Below are 25,208 nucleotides of genomic sequence, written 5' to 3' on the forward strand. Positions count from 1 at the left end.
CCACACAAAACGGCTTCCAAATGCCTCCCTTGGCACCGTCTATGTACACTCCTGGAAATTGAAATAAGAACACCGTGAATTCATTGTCCCAGGAAGGGGAAACTTTATTGACACATTCCTGGGGTCAGATACATCACATGATCACACTGACAGAACCACAGGCACATAGACACAGGCAACAGAACATGCACAACGTCGGCACTAGTACAGTGTATATCCACCTTTCGCAGCAATGCAGGCTGCTATTCTCCCATGGAGACGATCGTAGAGATGCTGGATGTAGTCCTGTGGAACGGCTTGCCATGCCACTTCCACCTGGCGCCTCAGTTGGACCAGCGTTCGTGCTGGACGTGCAGACCGCGTGAGACGACGCTTCATCCAGTCCCACACATGCTCAGGGGGGGACAGATCCGGAGATCTTGCTGGCCAGGGTAGTTGACTTACACCTTCTAGAGCACGTTGGGTGGCACGGGATACATGCGGACGTGCATTGTCCTGTTGGAACAGCAAGTTCTCTTGCCGGTCTAGGAATGGTAGAACGATGGGTTCGATGGCGGTTTGGATGTACCGTGCACTATTCAGTGTCCCCTCGACGATCACCAGTGGTGTACGGCCAGTGTAGGAGATCGCTCCCCACACCATGATGCCGGGTGTTGGCCCTGTGTGCCTCGGTCGTATGCAGTCCTGATTGTGGCGCTCACCTGCACGGCGCCAAACACGCATACGACCATCATTGGCACCAAGGCAGAAGCGACTCTCATCGCTGAAGACGACACGTCTCCATTCGTCCCTCCATTCACGCCTGTCGCGACACCACTGGAGGCGGGCTGCACGATGTTGGGGCGTGAGCGGAAGACTGCCTAACGGTGTGCGGGACCGTAGCCCAGCTTCATGGAGACGGTTGCGAATGGTCCTCGCCGATACCCCAGGAGCAACAGTGTCCCTAATTTGCTGGGAAGTGGCGGTGCGGTCCCCTACGGCACTGCGTAGGATCCTACGGTCTTTGCATGCATCCGTGCGTCGCTGCGGTCCGGTCCCAGGTCGACGGGCACGTGCACCTTCCGCCGACCACTGGCGACAACATCGATGTACTGTGGAGACCTCACGCCCCACGTGTTGAGCAATTCGGCGGTACGTCCACCCGGCCTCCCGCATGCCCACTATACGCCCTCGCTCAAAGTCCGTCAACTGCACATACGGTTCACGTCCACGCTGTCGCGGCATGCTACCAGTGTTAAAGACTGCGATGGAGCTCCGTATGCCACGGCAAACTGGCTGACACTGACGGCAGCGGTGCACAAATGCTGCGCAGCTAGCGCCATTCGACGGCCAACACCGCGGTTCCTGGTGTGTCCGCTGTGCCGTGCGTGTGATCATTGCTTGTACAGCCCTCTCGCAGTGTCCGGAGCAAGTATGGTGGGTCTGACACACCGGTGTCAATGTGTTCTTTTTTCCATTTCCAGGAGTGTATATTGTACAAAGGCTAGCCACTGACGACGTACCGTTCCCACCTAAGAGCCGTCCAGATCGACCGCCAAAACCACCTTTTACCTTGCGCCAAGCCACTTTCTTTGCGGAGGGGCTTCCCTACAGCTTTTAAATTTCACAATACAAGTTCCCTGAGCATGACCCAGCTTCCAATGTGCAACTTTTTCTTTATGAACATACATATTTTATAAAATTTAATTATTTTGAACATCATTTACCTTTTACCATACATACATTAAAAACAAATCAATGTCTTTAACTAACAAAGAACAAACACTTCATAATTATAGATACATTATTACATAGTATAAGCTTATTTCTTCGATTTTGGTGTTACAGCATCACTTCATGTTTTTTGTTGTCTTCCCTAACGGTGACATTTTTATGTGCCAAATAGTAAATATTCGATTGAAAAGACAGACGAATCGCTGTACACACGACGTAATAAACTGATGTATGAAGTATTATGTTGCTACATCTGCGCGGTAGGCAAACCCGACCAACACCTAGCTGTACGGCATGACGGATAGAAGCAGGACACTTCAATAATTCACTTTAAACAGAGTGATGTGCACACCGACATGCTGAATACTAAATTGGATGTCTGCATCTGCAATATCGACAACATTCTATACTGTGCAATTCACAGCGTTGCAGCGAGTAATCTCACTGTAACTCTTATTTCTGCTGCTTCCCGTTCCATTTGCGAACGAGGAGGGCGTACAACGATTACTTAATGGGGGATGTCATGGATTTGAGTTTGAAAAATCAGTATTTTAGAAATATGTTTTCTTAATCTATGTCGTGCATAAATTTTATCTTGACAGCAGCATTGTTCAAATGTTCAAATGTGTGTGAAATCTTATGGGACTTAACTGCTAAGGTCATCAGTCCCTAAGCTTACACACTACTTAACCTAAATTATCGTAAGGACAAACACACACACCCATGCCCGAGGGAGGGCTCGAACCTCTGCCGGGATCAGCCGCACAGTCCATGGCTGCAGCGCCCAAGACCGCTCGGCTAATCCCGCGCGGCGACAGCCTTTAAAAAAATTAACTCTGCACGCTCATCATCGACCACTTCTTCAGACGTTTGTGTAATTTTGATGGGGACTTTTCTTCTTCCAAAGCTGTAGTACGTAATTGACTATAGAATACTCCAATAGAAAAGTTGGAATGTGTCGGTCACATCAAAAAGAGACTCGGTGGTCTTGAGAATGGAAAACCACAAGCAGCAAAAAGAAAAAAAACAAGGCTTACTCTTGTAGAAATTAGTTCACTTCAGTTATTTTATGGGGGAGCTATTAGGAAAAGTTCAATTTAGTGCTTATTGGGCGGTCTGGGAGGGGGATTCATTGTCACAAACTATCTACCAGCCAAACATTAACGCATGATCTGTTCCTTGAAGACGATTCCTGTGAGTACAACAAAAGAAATGAAATATATTCACAAAATAACTCACCACAAGAACATATTGTGAACGCAGTTAGGTCCACATTCAGGATTCTTGCAAACTCTGATTTACTGAGGAACTGTCTTTATGCTAAAACACAGAATGTGGATGAAATCCTAAATAATTTAATGTATATTAGATGTTCGTTCTGTAGATTTAATGAACCAGAAACAGGGGTTTATGATGCAGTTTCATATTTCACTACGGGAAATACTGGCAAAATTGAAGTTCTGAAGAGAGTTGGTGTAAATCGAGGAATGTTTACTGCAAAAGCATTTTACACCGCCAATGAGAGTGGGATCAGGAAAGGTGACACAGCACTGTCTGATATACAAATGCAGGCCAGACAGATTAGAAGGGGGAGAAGAGACACCTGGAGGATGAGGAGTTTCATTGTGGAGGATTTTAAAATACAGGTAAGCTCATAACACGCAGAAATATATGAACTAATCTTTAAACTACGTTACCTAAGTTTTACAACTGCTGTTTTATTAGAAGCGTAGTTAATGCTTTCAAATTGTCAGGAGCTGTTCAAAACATGTAGCTGTCTCATTGAAATTAAAAAATGTAATATCCTATAGCAAAATTCTGCTTTATAGGATCGCATGTTTGCAAAAAATACTTAATTTTCATTGTTCAAAATTCAAAAATTCGCAAATAATAATTTTTTTAATCATTAATTTATGTTTGTAGTTCAGTAATCTTATAAAGCGCTTAGGGGCATACTATAAAACTTTCAAGCTGATAGCACCTTTAGAATTTCAGTTATGACTTTTTATAAAAATTCACTACAAAACATTTAAAAATTAATATTTGTGGCAAAATACTAATCCTGGATCTTTTACTATATTTGTAGATTAAAATACAGTTCTTTTCCTTTGCACGTGAAACACTCCACAGTAGCAACAGATAGGAGGTTGTAGTACACTCGTAGGTGATTCACTTTAGCCGGCCGCGGTGGCCGAGCGGTTCTAGGCGCTTCAGTCCGGAACCGCGCGACTGCTACGGTCGCAGGTTCGAATCCTGCCTCGGGCATGGATGTGTGTGATGTCCTTAGGTTGGTTAGGTTTAAGTAGTTCTAAGTTCTAGGGGACTATGACCTCGGTTGTTAAGTCCCATAGTGCTCAGAGCCACTTGAACCATTTCATTTTTGATTCACTTTATACTTTATAAATAGGTTGCCTATCTTCAAGCATTTGCGAGTTCAGGTTTTTCAGCATCTCCTTAACGCTCTCCCAATGTTCAAACAAGCCTGTTACCATGCATTCTGCCCTTCCCTTTGAGTTCTAATTGGTACGGGGGTCAAGACCCAATGCATAAGCAATACTCTACAATCGACGCAAGGCTGTTTTGTAAACAGTCTCATTTTCCAACTGACCGCATTTTGCCAGTACCCTGCCAAGGAACTGAAGCCTGCCACCTTCCCTGCTGTACCTGCAACTCAGCCTCTGTGATCGTTCCACTTTATATCTTTCAAGAGTGTTATATCCAGGTCTGTATACGTTAATCAATTCCAGTTAGGACTCATTGATAATATAGTTACGTTTTTCGTTTCGTGAAGTGAAAATTGGATGCAAGTCCCTAATCTTTACATTAATTTTATGCCTTATCAAGATCAAATACTTGGCAGAAAACCATTCGGTTCTAAACAAGAAATGGGAGATTAGAAAACAGGCCTGGGATAGTTATCAGCTAAGTAAAAAAATTATTAAAATTAATATTAATTAAGAGGTAATAAGATGGGGTGCATATCAACTGTGAGAGACTGGACGCCCCGTCCTCCGACCACCACCACCACCACCACCACCACACCCTACCAAGCTATCTTAACCATCGTACGAGGTTAATAGAATCGAAAAGTCGGCTCTCTTACGGGAGGAGCACTAAAACATTTTGTAAAAAGCAATTAAGACGCAGGGAAACATTAAAGCTGAATAGGGATGTCGGGGGTCGAGCCAGTCCTCCGTCCGGGGAGAGCCGAACGTTCCCTAGGACAAAAAATACGGCGGGGAGAAACCCTCCACCCACGTCCGTGTCCGTAGCCATAAGGACTACAGTAACGAAGGCTGCAGATAAAAGTACACAATCCACTCTGACGGATAAAATTTAAAACCTGATTTGTCGCCTGGATACAGTCAGCGCTCCTTTTGGTACCACGTCGTACTATCAGCTGCTACATTTGGTGCGGTCATTCTGCAGTCGTTCTGAGAGCGGGAGAATTACTTTGAGGTTCTGAAGCTACATAGTTGCTGAATTTCTTTTCGGTATTGTACGTGCCGTGTGCTCATGATACAAAGGCAGTCACATATCTCGAAGAAAGACTGAATATTGGTGTTTATATTTTTACACATGTTATGTAACTTTGATTCAATTTGTGCACACTGGTATATTCTCTTGATTGGTGTCATAAAACTTGTTTCATCCAAGTTCTGCTTGTCATATACCTTAAGCCATATTATATTCCGAGATTCTTTTGCCGATACAGAATCCTAACAAACACTTGTATCGTATTTTATAACATTTCCGAAACATCAAAAGCATAAAATCATAAGTTTTTGTTCTGAGTGAAAACTTAACTTCTGGATGGAAAGTATGGTGAATTACTCCTTTTTACGTTACAATTATGAAGGAAGTTATTCTGTTTTTGAAAGCTGCATGTAACATTCACGTGATAAATTTTTGGCTACAGTGTGACGAGAGGAAATTATGCCTCTAACAGTTATAAACATTATGTATTCGACGTACAGTGAAAACTTATAAATATTAATTATTTATATAATATTCATGATGTAATTAGACATATCGATGTGTATCATACAAAGACAATGATAATTGTAAATTCCTTTTATGATCTGCGATTGTCTTTTTTTGTTTTTGCCTTTTGTTGGATGGCTTTTGTAGGTTCAGCACGCAAGACGCATATCAAACTGAGGTCTGTTAAGAAATTGTAATTATTTGTTAATTATTACTTGAAAATAGAGTTCATTTTTATTATAAATATGAGTGATTAATTATTTGTAACTCTAATTCCTCTCTCAGTAAGCATTATCTGTGTTAATTATTTCTTTCCGCTGCAAGGAGCGCACCCATTGATGATAGCGATTTGTATCGTGTTTTTGTCTGTTTTCCTTAGAAACAAATCATATGTTTGCTTGATGAAGTCTAAATAGTGCACAGTACGAAAGTAGAGTTTCTGTAAAGTTCAATAAGCATTTAAAATAATTATTTGCTCAAACAACAGAAAGTCTCTATCAATTGTCTACCGCCATCTTAACAATTATCACAGCGGCAAATTCTAATTACGCAACTCTGCAGACATAAATGCTGAACGTAATACAAATGTGTAAAAATAAATGTGCACCGGTGGTCCCGAACTCATTTTAATGAAAATTGATTCGAATCAGATTGATTCTTTAAAAACAGTGCTCATAGCACAATCCTTATAAGAAACTTTTGTAGCTGATGTATGGAGCCGAAATTAATTACGCACGAGTTGCGAAGAATATTGTTTCAGGTAACATATGTCAGTGTTGCGCGCGGCTGATATTCGGTGGTTTTAATGATCATTTTGCTGAAGATAACTGCTTCCATCTTAATCAATAGTTGTATAGAATCTGTTGTATGAACTGTGATTTAGTGACACTTACACAACTTACAGACAACACTTTAACACGACGTTAACTTGGAGTTCTTTAGCAATTTGATCAAATCTTTAGCCGGGAGAAAAATTATTTAGTAATTACTCAATGTAATAAAATAAGATTATCATTTCCATTTACAAATTAGTTAAATACCAATCCACTGAATAACCCAGCGAACACCACACTGGCGCCCAACGTGGGGCCACCAATGCACATTTATTCATTTTAATAATTTAAATTGTGATCTATTACAGGTACGGGGTACCAAAACCAGCTATTAATCAATGTTTATTCATTTGTTTCATGAGCATTGACATCTTCCTACCGAACTGCCGGTGCGACAGTAACTTGATAGAAGCAGTGCAGTCCGCAGCTCTTGATGAACTCAGGTAGGGGCAGATGTGCATATTCTGTAGTTGCATAACAGCACACGATCAACGCTCGCTGCGTGTGCAACTTAAAATGAATATCAATACCTGCAGCCATAAGTAGTAATAATTGAATGTTCTGGTTGCGAGAATAATATTTTTGAGTGTTATTTGTGTATATGTGTTAGTTATAAGATCATTTTGTGTCAACTGGTGCTTGTCAGTGATTTATATATTTGTTGTGCTATATTGGTGATAGAATGGTTAAACAAAAGAAAAATAAACCGAATGAGCATACTGATGCAGAGATGACATCAGAGTCTCAGGTAGAACAATCTACCCATATTTCTGTCGAATTATTAGAAAATTTAATTATGAATGATAATTTAGAAACTGATGTACTGAGTGATAGTAAAACTGAGGAGTTGGCAAAACAAATTGACACTCCTGCATTCAACCAGTTAGGAATTAATGACAATATTTGTTCTGGGCAAGGGGCAGAAGTTAGCAATGCTCAAGCTATGTCCATACAGGATATGCTAACAGCATTTTTTGAAAAGTCTACTATTAAAGAGCAGGAGCGTGAAAGGCAACGTCAGCAGGAAAAGGAAAAAACGTAGACAGGAAAAGCTTATAGAAAAACAGCAACAGGAGCTCAGGGACCAAGAAAAGGAAAAGAAATTTATGGAAAATATAAACAATATTTTACTGGAAAGCGATAAAGAAATTGTCCGTAAGATAAATCAAGTGTTGGTCGATCGTGATAATGCTAATACTACCCATTTTAAGCAAAAGATCGATGCAGTAAAAATCACTATTGAACCGTTAACAAACATTCCAGTTCAGGTCAATAGTCTTCAAACTGAAGTAGATAGACTAGAGAACCAATTCAAAGCCTTGGCTACCGCTGTGGAAACAATGCAGGAGGACATTCCCTCGGAAATCCGAAAGCAAGTCCGAACCGAAGTAGCCAGGGTGCTGAGCTCTGAAAATCAAAACTTTGAAAATCTGACAGTATGCAGTAATGACAACACTGGTACTGACAGGCAAAAGATCGCAGATAATCTGACGGTGAATTTTAATGCACCAGAAGGAAGACCAAATTTTGGTAATCAACCGATATTACCAGAGCAATATGTGACACCAAGGAACAATAATAGTGGAATAGAATGTACTTGTAATAAAGTAACCACACCACCTGCGAATGATAGCAATTCCATGCACTTAACTACTTTGATGCATGAAGAAAGCCTAATTAAGCATAGACAGTTTCAAATATTTAACGAAGAAAGCAAGAAAAACATACATCCAGTAGTTTTCATTCGAAACTTCAAAAGTGTTCTTCCAAAATCATGGTCGGAAGAACAGAGAATACAGTTTGTGGTTTCACATATTTCTGGTGATGCGTCGCTCTGGACATTAAATGCAGCAGAAACTTGCAAGACTTTCCACGACTTTGAGAAGGCGTTCCTTGATCAATTCTGGTCAGCGTCTACTCAAGAGCGACTCCGTAAAATTGTTTACAATGCAGAAATGTACAATCCGAAGTCAGGTTCCTTAAGAAAGCACTTTGAAAAAAATATTAACATGACCCGGTACTGGGATGAGCCAGTAACCACCAGAGACTTATTGCGAGTGTTAAAAGCTAGATTACTCATACATATTAGAGAAAAATTATTTAATGTTACAGACACCGATCTGAAAGAATTTCTGTCTGTAATTGATTCGCTGGATCTAGTGCAAGAAGACGCCAGAAAAAATTCTGACGTGATCAGCAATAATAATAGTCCTAATAGAAAAAATTCATGGAATGGAAATAATGGAAATAGGGGCGAAGGTAGTCCAAAGAAAAATAAAAGTAAAGCTTATAGTAACGGAAAATACAATAATAATAATAGTAGTAAGAATCCCTACAACCAAAATTTTGGTTATCCCAATAATAATAAGAATAATAATAATAACAGTAATTATCAAAAGGCCGAAGAACACCAACAACCGAATGGTAATCAGAGGCCGTACCACAATGAAAACCCAAACAATAACAATAGCAACCGAAAGAGACGAAATGGCAAAAGGTCAGACAGTCCATATAAAGACAAGCCTAAAAATATGCGGGGTGACAGTGAATATTGGCGACAGTCAGGGCCAAGTCATTGGCAGCCGCAGCAAAATTCTATCAATTCAGGTCAGCCAATAAATTATGTACAGGCTATACCTATACCAAGCAATCAATATCCACCGTGATGGGATCCAAGCAGGCCTCCTCCGACTGAAAACTCATAAAATGTTAGAATAGTGGAGGTACCTTCGGAAACAAAACAAAACACTCAGAAACCAACAAGCTAATTTCGGTCCCTGTAGGCCTTCGCCAGGTGACCGAGGCCAACAATGAAGGCAATAGGTCGACAGAACAAAAAATAAACATGATACTGCATCAGGATGGCAACAGGATCGAAGATGAGCTATATCAGGAACCTGCTGTCTCTGATAAGCCACAAAGGGAAAATATCCAAGCAAGTGTCACCGGAGCTGTAAATGGTGTGACAACTACTATTCTGCTTGACACAGGTGCTAATGTATCAGTTATGAACACGCAGTTTTTCAAGAAGGTATCGGAGATAAGGAGATTGCCGATTTTGCCGGTTGCAAATTGTAAGGTTATGGGGGCATTGGGAAAAAAGGCACAGAGTATAAAATACCAGACACAGGTGGAAGTTTCCTTGGGAAATGATCGCTTATCGTGCACGTTCCTACTAATGGATAACTTGTCAGTACCGGTGCTTCTGGGTCTTGAGTTCCTTCGGGAAAGGGAAGCTGTAATTGATCTCGCCCGTGGGACATGTGCGCTTAAGTACCAACAGCGAACCATAACACTAATGCTGAATCGGGAGTTCGGTGCGAACCTTCCGCTGATGAGAAAAATGAATCTTTCTGTCAGCAAACAGAAGTTGTTAGTGTTGGATCATAAGCACCCACAGATGTGTCACAAAAATCGAAATAACGATGCACCCAGCAACGTGAGTGACATCGTCACAACAATAGAAGAGAAAGTACAGGAGGCAACTTGCATTAATGCTTCAGAGACTAGAAAATTAACAGAATTATTATCCGGATACCTCGAAGTAGTCACTGAACGCCCTGGAATCATAAAAGATTACCAGTATAATATGAAAGTATATCCGCACAAGACCTATTGCAGAGCATCTTACTCGATCCCCTGGTCTAAGAAAAACGAAGTGAAGATACAATGGACCAATCAGAAGTGCAACTTCACTATCCCATAACTGTAAATATAATGTTTATGGTAAAATAATTATCAGTAATAATGTGATAATATTATGTATGTATTAGTTTATAAGCTTTTATGTCAAGTATTACACTGTAATGTTGTTGAATCCCCCATAATAAATGTATTTTTACTCTAAAAGGGATCAATAACTCGATAAACACTTGAATGTTGTTGCATAAGATGTGAGGAATTTTACCTTTCTATACGTAGCATAGAAATGATTAAAATGCTTAAATAATATATTTGTTCGTGTGTAAGAATGGATATAACAAAAATATTTTCATAAGATTGAGTCATGTAGTCCCACACGTAGCGAGTGTTGGTGGTGTGCGAGCTGTGTGACTGAAAAAAAAAAAAAAATAAACTGCTTTCACCACTAGTGAAGCGAAATCTGAATGTGTACTGATTTACGTACACGGTTTCATTACAAAGTCATTTAAAATGCTCTTATGAGCAACATTCCTGTTAGATAAACCGAATATGGACATCTGTCCCAAAAACATGGTAAACAACAATCCTAATAAAAAATTAAAAAATATAAATATATGTATCTGTAATAAAAATGGAAATGTACTGTTATCTGGACAGTTTAGTAATGATCTCATGGTCAAGATAATGTAGCAGATTCTGAAAGTTTTATATTGTCTCATGTTCATGTGACAGTGTAAAATTTTAAATTTTGTTATTTAGTCATGGTAATATGAACTTACGTGCAAGTGTACCAGACCTCATTACTTGAAAAGTGTCATTTGCATATAGATTGTGTGTTAAGTACTGTGGAAAACTACTGACAGCAATCAGAACAGTGAAACGTGTTTCGCAGGAACTAGTGGACGCGTGAAGAACTGTGATTTATATTGTGAATAATGATGAACAGTGATAAAAACTGTGATCACGTAACCTTATGAACGCTCTTGGAGTGTCAAAGTTAGCAGCAACGCTATGAACGCTGAGTACTGTTGACTGAATAAATAATTAACTTGAACTGATGACCTTTAGTAGTTTGATATGAAGCGTCTCCGCGTGCCAAATTTAATGTGACAGACTGTACAGCCAGCCGCGCGGCAAAACAATAATGCAACGTTGGCTACGCAGCGCGTCGCGAAAATATTTACATTCCGCTTAAGTAAACGAAGCACACTACGGACACTTGTATGATTAACGGTGCAGTGTTCAAAATGTGCATATTGTGATGAACTTACATGTGAATCACTACATTGTGTTGAACAGTGTCAAAATACAGAACATACTCCAAACACAGTCTAATTCCATCCGTGTGAATGCAAGTGAAATGGACACTAATAAACTTTTCCACAGGATGAGAATAGCAATTATCTCGTCACTGATGCTTATATTTTGACATTTCATGTGCCCGTCTTAAACTGAGGGAGGCGGGAAAGGAGAAGCAAGACCTGGTGCAGCGCGACTTCTAGCCAGCAGCGGATCCAAACCACGATGCAGCCGACGGAAGCCGACGCCCCACCGACTCGGACGGGGGCGGTCCAGCAGCAGCCACTTCCTGTCTGCGGTCCAACGGCTCGACACGGGGGCGGTCTTACGACGTCAGCAGCAAATTCTTATGACATTCGATAAATTTTATGATACCCCATCATGAGAAAACATTCATTATCTCAGATGCTTACAACAGAGTCATAAATTTGCATTTTCCAGCATAATTTTTTTTTTACACTCATGTCAAGCCTGACTGTTAAAAGCAGGTGTCTGTATTTTCTTGAGCCCCTTGGACGGTTTTATTCCCGGTTTTCCGAGTCCAGTGAACCCAAATGGGAGGGGGGGGATAAGTTAATCCGGGAAGTATCCGTAGCAATTTCCGAGATAATACAGTCACTGAAGTCATTTAAAGTACTCGATTCAACTATAATTTTGTCATGTCTAAAACAACATTGCAACTAAAAATTTGCATCTTGAGAGTAGCAAATCTACGTGGATTACGTGGACTGATAAAAAAAATACACAATAGATAAACTAATTTTTTTTTTCTCAGCCCAAGGGGCATTGTAACATCCACGTGATAAATTTTTGGCTACAGTGCGACGAGAGGAAATTATGCCTCTAACAGTTATAAACATTATGTATTCGACGTACAGTGAAAACTTATAAATATTAATTATTTATATAATATTCTATGATGTAATTAGACATATCGATGTGTATCATACAAAGACAATGACAATTGTAAGTTCCTTTTATGATCTGCGATTGTCTTTTTTTGTTTTTACCTTTTGTGGATGGCTTTTGTAGGTTCAGCACGCAAGACGCATATCAAACTGAGGTCTGTTAAGAAATTGTAATTATTTGTTAATTATTACTTGAAAATAGAGTTCATTATTATTATAAATATGAGTGATTAATTATTTGTAACTCTAATTCCTCTCTCAGTAAGCATTATCTGTGTTAATTATTTCTTTCCGCTGCAAGGAGCGCACCCATTGATGATAGCGATTTGTATCGCGTTTTTGTCTGTGTTTTAATTAGAAACAAATCATATGTTTGCTTGATGAAGTCTAAATAGTGCACAGTACGAAAGTAGAGTTTCTGTAAAGTTCAATAAGCATTTAAAATACTTATTTGCTCTAACAATAGAAAGTCTCTATCAGTTGTCTGCCGCCATCTTAACAATTATCACAGCGGCAAATTCTAATTACGCAACTCTGCAGACATAAATGCTGAACGTAATACAAATGTGTAAAAAGAAATGTGCACCGGTGGTCCCGAACTCATTTTAATGAAAATGATTCGAATCAGATTGGTTCTTTAAAAACAGTGCTCATAGCACGATCCTTATAAAAAACTTTTGTAGCTGATGTATGGAGCCGAAATTAATTACGCACGAGTTGCGAAGAATATTGTTTCAGGTAACACATGTCAGTGTTGTGCGCGGCTGATATTCGGTGGTTTTAATGATCATTTTGCTGAAGATAACTGCTTCCATCTTAATAGTTGTATAGAATCTGTTGTATGAACTGTGATTTAGTGACACTTACACAACTTACAGACAACACTTTAACACGACGTTAACTTGGAGTTCTTTAGCAATTTGATCAAATCTTTAGCCGGGAGAAAAAATTATTTTGTAATTACTCAATGTAATAAAATAAGATTATCATTTCCATTTACAAATTAGTTAAACATCAAACCACTGAATAACCCAGCGAACGCCACGTGCAGTAAGCATTGCTCCCAAAACGGTTTTTGTTTTTTTTATGGAAACTTTAAACGAAGTATGCTTTCATGTTAGAAAATATGTATTACAGATAAAAAGGTCTGTAATTTAGTGTGGTCAGATAGTCACTTGTTTTAAATTATAACTTCAAATTATGATAGGAGCCCTTTCAGCGCAAATCACTCTATGAAATAATCTCGTTATCCTTTTGAACATGGGTAGCGATTTTTGCAAAGTTTGGATCAATTTGGCGCACAGATTATAAATTGATTCAGAAGAAATGTAATTTAACCAGTTGTTGTCTTACGCAGCACTTCCATAAAGTTACGATCAACCATCACCTCATCTGTATATTCGACTGGCTGGATGGATGAGGTCGTAATGTGCCTGATCTGTGAGAAGAAGGTTCCGTTTCGATACGCGCAACACACGGTTTATTTCATTTATGTTTAAGCTCATGTACAAATGTAAAGAACATTTTCTCTTTACTCTGTTCTTCGAAACTTGGGGGCTACACTCACCATTTTTCTGTGTTGGATATATGTTATGCACAGTAAAGAGTGTATTAAAAGGTATGAAGACCGATCCTAAACTGAATTTTTAAGACCGTTTCTTCTTAACTGAATGCCGCGCGAAAGGTCATCTGGGACAGAAGAACTTGTATGTACGCGTTACAGTCCTAGCTGTAAAACGATGTGTATCAAGCGTTCGTCCGTGATAATCGGGGGCAATTTGGCTTCTGGCTATAACTGTTGAACGCTAACAGTTGAATGTTATTTAGTAGTTACTTGACCCATTGTCTGCCACTATCCTATATCACTCCCATTAGTTTTGACGACATAAAACACGGCGGACGATTGTTCAGTTTGCTTCGCTGTCGTCACAGTGTTGCCTGTCTCCGTTATTCTGTTTCTCTGGATAGGTGTGGGAGAATGGAACCGTAGACGATAGTTCATTCACGACGAGACGGTTCAAGGGAAGACCGCCTCACAGTTTATAACCGCTGCTTATTGCTGGTGGTCACACCAGTCGATCATCTCTATTCGTCGGTGATACAATTTCGTGTGCAGGTCAGATCCCGGTATCTTTATTACCCGATCATCCTTCCTGTTCCTGGTAGCCCCTGGACGAGCCGATCCACCAATTGATTTCCCAGATCTCAGTGTGGCTATGGGTGCAAAGGAATACTACCGTCTTGCTGTTGTCATGTAGGTCTAAAGGGAGATACTTAATGTGCGTTACCAATGAATGCCGGAGTAACAGTAGGCTATAGTCTGTAGGTGTTTGGAGTTAGTGGGGATCAGAAAAGACTCGTGTGATCAGGTACGGATGTAGTTATGGCCAACAGTTCCGCCATAAAGACGTTGCATCCATCCATTAGGCAGTGAGTGTTGTTCGCTGCTGCTGATCCGCGGCAACCACGTCCACGCCACCGCCTGCTCATGCTGTAGTTTCTCTGTCGCAGTATCTCGGCGCCACCCTGCAGTATCTCTACACCGCACCATAACAGCAAGCGAGAAATCTAAGTACAGCCGCTACTCTATTGCATCTGTGTTTAGAGCCGTCAGTCATGGCCAATGAAATCAAAAAATTTCCAACTGATTATGGGTCAGAGGGGATAGTGAGCGACGCACGCAGTCCTAGAACGTGAAGGTATGAGGCAGAAATGGGGATATAAGTGTGGATTAGGAAGCCACCTAATATCTTAACTAAATAGGGTAATAATTTTTGGAAAATAGAATCAAATTTCGAGGGGTTATGGGTTCGAAATTTGATGAGATGGATTCAGTGATAGAGAATATAAAATTTGAATCAGTGGGGGAATTGAGCCCTGAGTTCTCTTAAGTTCTCATCGCAGTCCTTACGTAAGATGTTGGGAGACTGGATGGTCGTTCTGCGGTCTCTCGTACAGTAGTCGCTCTAATCTTGTAACTGATTATCTCCTACCTACTCATGGAATGTATAGCCAAATTATATAATTTTATTTATTGAATGCTTATATGTTGTTTAAAAGTTTTCAGTGGGAGACATGTCACGATGTGTGTAAAACCCTCTGTTGGTTAAGTTCTTACGATCCGTGCGCGCCTACATAAGGTCCTAGCGGCCGACCCAACAGAGGGCGCTGTTCATTGATCTGTCTCTTTTTCAGCTGTCATATAGACATTTTATATTGCCACAGGCAATGTATCACGCTATATTAATTGTTGACCGTAAATTCACCATAAAAAGAGGGTTGGGCCTATACTCTTCATATATTTTCTTTTAATAATTTTACATGGGTAACTGCATTCATCTTTTAATGTATCACAATTGGCTTCTATGATAGTCATCAATTTTAATAAGTCTGCTACATGCATTTTATCTAATGTGCTTTTATCAGATTATGTTTTTGCATAAATGATGACTACAGATAAAACAGGTTTCTGCATGCTACTGTACCTCAGTAGCTAGTTGGCAATAATCACTATGTGGACGATTTGGCCTATTCTACACCATATTTTAATTCTATGTGACGATGTATGCTGATTACATTTATATGTTCTGACGATTCCATTATGGCCGTATCACTTCAGGACATGGTGTAAAAAAGGTACGTTATACCATATTTTATCTGTACATTTCCCTGGTGTACAACAGTCTATTGTGATACATATTGCTGTTTTATATTAAAAGACACACTGCTCACTAGATGTATATATTCATATATTTTAGATCTGAAGATGGTATTACAGACTGACACCGGTCATCGTCTAAAGAATTCATTTGTGATCAGAGACGGGAATAAAAAAGCATTTTGCAGTTTTACCTCTTTTCAAGGGGACCAATAAGCCGCAGTACGCACCTCAGGCCGGTGATGTAAATTAAGTTTTTGGGGTGTTCTTCATATCATGACTTGATTCCACTGATTTAGGTTGCCATAAACGTGAAACAAGAAGTTTATTTCAACATTCTCAGTGAGGAAGTGATACATATTCATGATGAGTACGCGTGGACACTCGTGTCTTCCAGGATGACAACAGATGATTTCACAGGGCTGCACGCATAGAGGGTTCGACACAAGCAGCCGGAAAATCAGTCACTCGTGGACTACCTATCTGGAATAGTGAGTGCAGCTTAGCAACAGATATCCTCACAATTTGATAGATCCCTGGGATCTAATCATCAATGAATGGCCTCAGCTGGATACAGAAACTTGTGGCGTCTGTTCCTAGCCGAATTGAGGCCATTATCAATGCCATAGGCGGTGGTAGATGGTATCAGCGTGAAGCCTCCTGGGGATCGACAAATTTTTTATCCGATGCGCTTACATTGTTAGTTGACTTTTCAGTAAGGAGACTGGTACTACTTCTTATTCCTAAACTTTATCATCTGCAAAAAGGAAGTAATTTGGATCTTTGACATTGCTAGCGTTAATATCTTTAAAGTATGTTAGGAATAGCAGAGGACCCAAAATAGAACCCTGAGATACAAATTGTCTGATGGCTTTTTTTTAATTTTTGCATGATAAAGTCATACTTCACAGAAGCATGTTAGAAATAGCAGGGGACCCAAAATAGAACCCTGAGGTACAAATTGTCTGATGGCTTTTTTTTTTTTTTTTTTTTTAATTTTTGCATGAGGAAGTAATGCTTCACCTAATCAAAAGCGTAAGCAAGACACTAAAGTTGCCATGTTGATAATCTCTGATTTATTTACTAATCTGAGTAACGCCTCAGATTAGATCCTGATGTCGATAATACGACTTGCTTGCACAGTAGTTTCCGGAACACACGCGGACGACAGTGGATTTTTTTCAGCCTCGGAACGGTATGTGAACCCCACTCCTCGGCAAAACGAGTCCTGCAGCTCCGCCGAGCAGTAGCCTGCGGGCTGCAGGTGGACGCGCCAGAGCGTGCTGTGTCATTAGGAAGCCGGCCGCCAACAAAACGCCTAATTACTCGGCTCCATCACCGCGGGCCAATTAACGCCGCCGCCATCACCGTAATCACGCCGGCTGCTACCGGCGCCGGATGGCCGTAGCCGCGGGGAAAAAAAACCCTGCCCCCTGTGTGCGCGGCGGGCTGCGGACGCACGGCACTGCGCGCGTAATTTGGTCGCCACTTTGCCCGTGAACCCACCCACAACTCGCCGCCCGCTAATGTCCTTTCCGATAAATGCCACCGTGTCTTTCTAACACACCGTTATGGACGCATTTCGTGACGTACACACTGTTGACGACTTTTCCTTTGAACGACCTTACTGAAAATGTGGATCCTTCCCTGCCGTCTATGAAAACTTAAAACCTTTACAAAACCTACGCAGCAATCAGTGTTTTATCCGCCTATTGTCTTAACACAATCACAAAAATTATGACCACGATACTACACTTTCATTAGAGGGTGTCTCGATGTTTTTCAACGTGTAAAGCGCCTCTTGCTCATATGATTACTACAATCGATAATTAGTGATAAATTCTAAGAAAAGTAACTATTCCTCATTTCAAAAATGTCTCATTACATTGGTAGCAGAAATAGTAATTCGCCATTGCACTTACAGATAAACACCTGCATAAAAAGGGAGAAAATGCATGTAGTATATAAGTTTCGGCCTTTGTATAAAGCGTAACCAAACAGCGGTACACCGAAGTCACGTGACTGTCACAGTTTGATATTGGCTACATTCATTACACACATATTTCTACTCAGTGTTTTCTTCGTGTAGAAAAGCTCTTCAGCACTAATTACAATTCAGTGTATCTAACAAGTTGTCTGATGCATAGAAGAATAACCACACCTGTCTTTACTTTTTCAGAACTGCACTTGGGGAACTTTTGACCTAAGTTAGTAATTTTTTTGAAATTTGTCGTAAGGTCTTATGGGACGAAACAGCTGAGGTCATCGGTCCATAAGCTTACACACTATTTAATCTAACAAACTAACTTACGCTAAGGACAACACACTCCCCGAGGGAGGACTCGAACCTCCGACGGGGGGAGAGGGGGCGGGGGGGGGGGGGGGGCGGGCCTCAGACCGCTCGGCTACCCCGCGCGGCTACCTAAGTTGGTGCACGCAGTGCTATTTACATTTGATGTTTTCCAACTTTTATGTGGAGTGACGGAATTAAAACTTTGTCTGGGTTTATCAGTGGTTCAATAACCAAGCTCTAATTCCAGGCGTTATTGATTGTCTCTTCGTCTAACTTTTCCGGGAATAGCATTTGTCCCTAGTACCGCTTTCCCACTTGCTCAGGAAATAACAGTATGTGGTATAGGTGGGTTGCAGTCTTAATAATATGACAGTGATGAAAAGCATCACAAATTCCCGCTGGAAACAAGCATAGGCTATTCCGATCAGGATTTATCTCATATTTGTGTATGTCTCGTTTGTAATGATAACTTGCACCAAGGAACTAGAAAAAAAGTCTTGTTATCAATGTCGGAACATATTGCCTTAAGACCAGTATCCAAATTATGAATGAGAAGTCGCGATTGATCAGAACGTGCATCTTTCAGTATGTGCATCAGACTATCTACGTCTCTTCAGTATGACATGTAACCTTCAATTGTAAAAAGCAGATGCTATTCTGTATCCCTGTTGTAGTGTATGGTATTTTCATAGGTTTGAGAAGATACAGTGGAATGTCGCTAATCCGTCCACTACCGGACCGGAGCATGGTCAGAACGTAGAAAAGGTCGGATTATTAGAGGACTCATAACATCACAATAAGGTACAGTACACTTTTAATTATAAACCGGAAATATTATTTGAAATATTGTTTAGTGTTAAAATAGTAACAAAAGGAAAAATCCCTGATTTAGGAGTAACGTCTTTGACTATTAATCCAAATATCCCAGACACTGCTCAGACATTATAAATAAAACTCGTCAGCTATGGCTGCCGAAGCCATTCGGTATAGGGAGTCACCCAAATTCTTTCAACGGTATTATCCAAGGGGTGGAGAAGCTCATAAAGGTTCAGGGCACCGTCTTGTTCTTGGAGTGGGAAACCGCTGCTAAAGGAGGAAGAACCAGTAATGATGAACTGCTGGAGGATGGAGCAGGAACAACAGCATCAAAGACACACATCGTGTATCCACAGGAAATTTAGATCTTACGGCAATTGAGAGTGTCTCTCCACCGGTAGAAGTTCTTTGTTGTTCCCCATTCGGATCTCCGAGAGTAGTTGTCAAAGGAGAGGTTACCACGAAAAAAATATTGAATAATCACCGAAAGAGTAACACTACAAGTCGAGCCGCGGAAAGTCACTATTCCCAAGGTGGCAGGGAAGCTAGAAAATCTGGAAGGGGAAATACAAAGGGTGAAACGAGATTTAGAATGACTCAGTTAAGTAAATATATCTGGTCAGACGAAAAACAGCAGCAGCTGAAAGTGGCATTACAAGCGTAGGATTCTTTATGAACAGGGTAGAATGTCAAAGAATGTTTTACTGGGAACAGTTCAGCAACAAGATTATTCTGATCAGATCGCACCCAAACATACGATAAATGTAGATAAGGTATATACATGCCCTGATCATGAGCAGAAGATGAAGAAGGAAAGGAAGAAAGATTGGGTTTAACGTCCCGTCGACATCGGGGTCATTAATGACGGAGCACAAGCTCGGATTGTGTCAAGGATGGGGAAGGAAATCGGCTGTGGCCTTTCAAAGGAACAATCCAGAAATTTGCCTGTGGTAATTTAGGGAAATCAGGGAAAACCCAACTCTGGGTGACCAGACGCTGGTTTGTACCACCGTCCTTGCGAATACGAGTCCAATGTGCTAATCACTGAGCCACCTCGTTCGGTAGCGGAATATGATGAGATAGAGGGAATATACAAAGGAATTAAATGGGAACTCAGTATGTAAAGGAAGACGAAAATCTAATCATCGTGGGTGACGGGAACGCTATAGTAACAACAGAAGAGAGTTACACGAAAGCAAATGCTCGGTAGTAGGAACGAGAATGGAGAAAGACTCCTTGAGCTTTGCAGTATCTATTATAACCATTACAGCTATTAATATCTGATACACTCTTCTCTTCAGTACTGATATGAGTAGGAAGCTTACCTGAAGAACAGCAGGAGACACAGAAAAATACTTGGTGAGATAGATTGTGAAATATCGGAAAATGGAGGCTGCTTTTGTGATATACTGAAAGGCCAGTTATCGGAACTTAAGAGACACTATAAAATTGGTATACATATTTCATCTGCATTTACAGCGAATTTCGCCTTGCAGTTCCATCTGACATCTGACGAAAGTTGTAATTCTGTCAATAATGATTTTTATTTCAGGAACTGGCAACTGTCTGATTCACCATGCGACTCTAGAGAGAAAGTTAATTTTATCTGTAGTATTGAGCCGTATGGCATGATCTTTGGCCGTGAAATACGATGTGGTTGATGCATTGAACAACTCAAAGGACAGACTTTCAAATGAGTCCAAGTCAAAAATGAAAGTCTCCTGAAATAAGACTTGCAGCCCGGCGTCCGCACTTCCCCGACTGGGGTCTCCCGGCTAACAGTGCCACACGGTCATTTTTACAAATAACTGTACAAATATTGAGTCATGTATATGCAAAAATGGCTGAAATTGCTCCCGACGTTGCTTATCTTTTCACCTAAACTACGATTGGTAGATGGTTCCTACTCCCATAGAAACCTTCACGGGCGTAAGCACAGCAACTCACCAACTTTTCATCGCAATCGGACGAATGGTATAGGAACTCATAGAAGACAAACAAAGAAAGAAATACACATTTTTATACATTAGGTAACTCCATCAATCGTGGAAAATCTGACGTTACTAATAAATTGTCTACCGCGTAGTTAATATACAACATGAATCGCTTTTGATCATTTCGTTGTCTTTACGAGAGACAAAAACTTCTTATGACTTTCCGTCGGATCGGCCGATAAAATTCTTCAGCACCAACATCTCCAAGTGTTAATCTTCGCCTGTTCCCCTACTTACAGATATTGGTCCAAGCCCCTCATCCAGTTTTGGGTATTTCTGTAATTGTTTGTCATGTTGATTTTTATTTCTACAATATTTTTTGGTATTCTATCATTCTCAATGCATTGATGTGCTGTTTCTTTTTCCTTTTATGTTCTTCTATTGTCTTAGAGATATTAATCTTGATTCTGTTCTTTTTCCTGCATTTCGTTTTCGATCTTGTCTTGCGTGTCCTCCTACAAATCTGAGTAATCTCATTCCCACGCTGTTGATTTTCAATGTGTCCCTGTTTGATGTTATCGAGATTTCGCTCCGATATATTACAACTGAAAGGGCAGTGTTTTGTAAAATTCAGAAGCGTCTATTTTCTTACTTTCTTTTGTATCTTTTGTCCGACAGTAGCACCCATTAATTTAAATTTTTCTCTCTCATGTTGAAAATCGTCGTCTTTATATGACATTTTGCGTTCCAATAATTTAAAATTTGTTACTAGCTGTGCTGTTTTCCTATCTATGAAAATTTTGGACCTAATTTTATATGTCCCATAAAATGGCATTTTTCCTTAGTTTTGAGGTGCCAGCATGTAGCACGGAGCACAGATTCATTGTAGACAATATTTTGCTGCTCTTTGTAGACTATTATCACTATTGGTAATAATTACCTGGTAATCTGCAAGTAAAATGGCAGATCATTTATCCATCCTCAATAGATCCAGTTTATGGAGATACAGTAAAGTCCTGTTGATAAACTGTATCCCTGTCTTAAACCTCCGTTGATGCTCTCTCTATTTTGTTCACTTTTACTCATAAATGATAGCCCCATCACCAGTCTAAACTCCTGTGAGTTGGACGCTCATTCCGAGACATACCTTATCAAGACTTCTAATACCAGATACGGGGATAGTCGGATTGATCGATAAAGCTTTGTTTTGTGAACAAAACAGTTGCTTCATCGATGCCATTTCATGTGATGGCTCATCATCGGCCGAGCTTGGTCACACAGTCTTCATCGATGTTGATATTACCAAGCACCGCATTTAAGCGCTAGGTACCTCTTCGAAAAGACGCCCACACATCAGATATTTAAAATAAAAACTCTTTCTCTTCATACTGTGGTGGATACACAGTCATTCGGATGAATGGCACCCGCTAAAACGCGTGCCATTTCAATTGACGGAACCGCAAAGTTTTTTTAAAAGAATGAGTAACTGAATTTTCGCAGTTTCAAATAAATTATTGTAAAATTATTGAAAAATCGACTTCTTATATATTTCATTTCATTCAAACCAGGACCCGAGAAACGTCACAGGTATCTTCCTAATAGCGAGAATGTACATCTTACTCATGATAGAATTTCTACGTTGGGAGACAGGTTCACTATATCGGCTTCGCTCCATATTGAAAATGATATTTTAAGACAACTGAACTATGAAAGTATAAGTAGCTTCAGTAGTGTGAAACTTGGGCGCATATCAAATAGCAATAGATTATTTAAAAATTTCATTTGAAAACTGATTGTTTGGGGAAGTGTTGTAATTGAATTACATACTGGTAACATTTTCTCGGTTGGTATATTCCTATAGTTATGTTACATTTTACTGAAAAAAACGAGTTCACTTATTGTTACAATATGCTGTTTTCGAAACTGAAATAGTGATTTTTGCATACAAATGGATCTCCTTCCCTTTTTTAAAAGAAAAAGATATTTTTTCCCGGCGATGTTAATGATGTTAATAAATACTGTTGAACACCACGAATTTCAATTCCTCGCGTTTCTTTAATCTCATCATCAATACATTAAATCATAGATGTCACATGGAAAACTGAAAAGCTACTGTAATACTGGAAATGCACACTCATACATTCACTCAACTAAAAGAAAAAAGAACGGATCCGAACAGCTACACTGCGATCACCTGACTTTCAGTTGATTATAAGGTGCTCTCCAAAGTCCTGCTGAGAAGAGTTGAGGAACAGTTTGATTACCTATAAAGCTCGATTCCAAAAAGGAACCGATATTGAACCTGAAAAGCAACCTGAAAACTGTAGAAGTAGTTTTCTTCGACTTCAAAAAACAAATTGTATTTAGGATTTTAGAAGAATTGGGAACTGATAGAAAAAACGAGGGAAATTATAAAACAAACCCTAAGAGATATCATCGTAAAAGTTGCGCTTTTTTCGTGTAATCTTTGCATCCTTTGAAATAGAGACAGGGGTCAGGCAAGGAGATAGATTATCCTCAGTTCTCTTCAATATTGTCCTGGAGAAAATAATTAAAACCTGGGAAGGAGCTCTGGACTTGAAAAACAACAAGTGGAATACACCTCGGGAAAAAATGAATCAACCTGGAGGTCATGTGTCTAGCTCTTGCCGACGATATTGCCCTTTTAACCAGAGACCCATGAAATTCTGGTAAAAAAGGTCTCAAACTTTCGTACGAAAGTCGGAATATGTGGTACACAGACCCAGGGGTAGAAATACTTGGAGGTAAAACAAGCGAAGATTAAAAAGACAGAGAAATCAAACACGAAGAAGAATAGATCCATTTCCATGGACTGGATAAAGAGGCAGTGAGAGGAAGAGACAGAAAATTAGATCTTGCCTACAAGGTAACTCACAACAGGTACAAACAAACGGGAGATATCCTACAAGGCCAAAAACCAAGCACTATAATTCTGATACAAAATCAGAAGGAACCTGCTCTCTGGTGTGTATTATTTCAAATCGAAAGGAACAGCAAGAAGAACTTGAAGAAAAGGGAAGGAAGGTTCTGCAGAAAATTCTGAGAGCCTAGAATATAACGATGAGAAAAAACAGGAGCCTTATAACTACGACGAAAATACACTGAGGGAAAAAATCACAATTCCAAAAGATGGTTAACGTAGAGTAATGATATTTTGGGAATGCATTTGTCTAGGTAACATATTTAAACGATTTATATTGCAATATCACAGGTTAAGGCAAGCGTGAGAAAAGCCATTGCATATGTGATACGCTGGTACATTAACAACCCGTGCAGGGATGCATGCATTGTGTTGTACAGGTCCCGGATGTCAGTTTGTGGGATGGAGTTGCAGCATGCCTGTTGCAATTGGGCGGTCAATACAGGGACGGTAATTACTGTTTGTCGATGATGCTGGATTTGTCAGATCCGGTGATCCAGCACACCAAGGCAACATGTCGACACTTATTGTAGAGCATGTTGGGTTACAAGAACGGTATGTTACTCGCGGCTTTACCGATTCCCGTAAGAGTTCAGGCAAGTGTGTGCATACGCACAGAAGATGGTCAAATGGCCGGCGATGCACACACACATTGCCTGAACTCTTACGGGAATCGGTAAAGCCGCGAGTGAGTGTAATGGGCAGGGGCACTACGAATATAGTTCGGGACAATAAGTTGGGAATGTGGGTCTCACGGGAGGCGTGACAGAGATAAGTCCCTGCAGTAGCACAATCGTCTGTGCCCTCGGTGGCTCAGATGGATAGAGCGTCTGCTATGTAAGCAGGAGATCCCGGGTTCGAGTCCCGGTCGGGGCACACATTTTCAACTGTCCCCGTCGACGTATATCAACGCCTGTATGCAGCTAATGGTATTCATTTCATTGTATTGATTTAAAGGTAACTTCACTTAACGAACGAGAGCAGCGGCGCTTGCGTAGTGTTGTTGGTACTAACAGACAAACAAAATCAATGTCAGATGTACGACGAAGGTATCTGTTAGGACAATGCGGGGAAATTTGGCGTTAGTGGACTATGGCTGCAGACGACCGACACGAGTGAGTTTTCTAACGGCACTACATCGCCTCCAGCGCCTCTCCTGAGCTCGTGACCATATCACTTGGACCATA

At 40.4% G+C, this 25,208-nt stretch overlaps 1 non-coding gene across 1 annotated transcript; it reads left to right on the forward strand.

Moving 5' to 3' along the window:
* The first annotated feature begins 24,822 nt into the window (after positions 1-24,822).
* On the forward strand, positions 24,823-24,897 carry Trnat-ugu (transfer RNA threonine (anticodon UGU)). Its single transcript has one exon. It is a non-coding gene; the product is annotated as a tRNA-Thr (tRNA).
* The last annotated feature ends 311 nt before the right edge of the window (positions 24,898-25,208 follow it).

This window comes from Schistocerca serialis, chromosome 6, assembly GCF_023864345.2.
Source record: "Schistocerca serialis cubense isolate TAMUIC-IGC-003099 chromosome 6, iqSchSeri2.2, whole genome shotgun sequence".
Lineage (NCBI taxonomy): Eukaryota > Metazoa > Arthropoda > Insecta > Orthoptera > Acrididae > Schistocerca > Schistocerca serialis.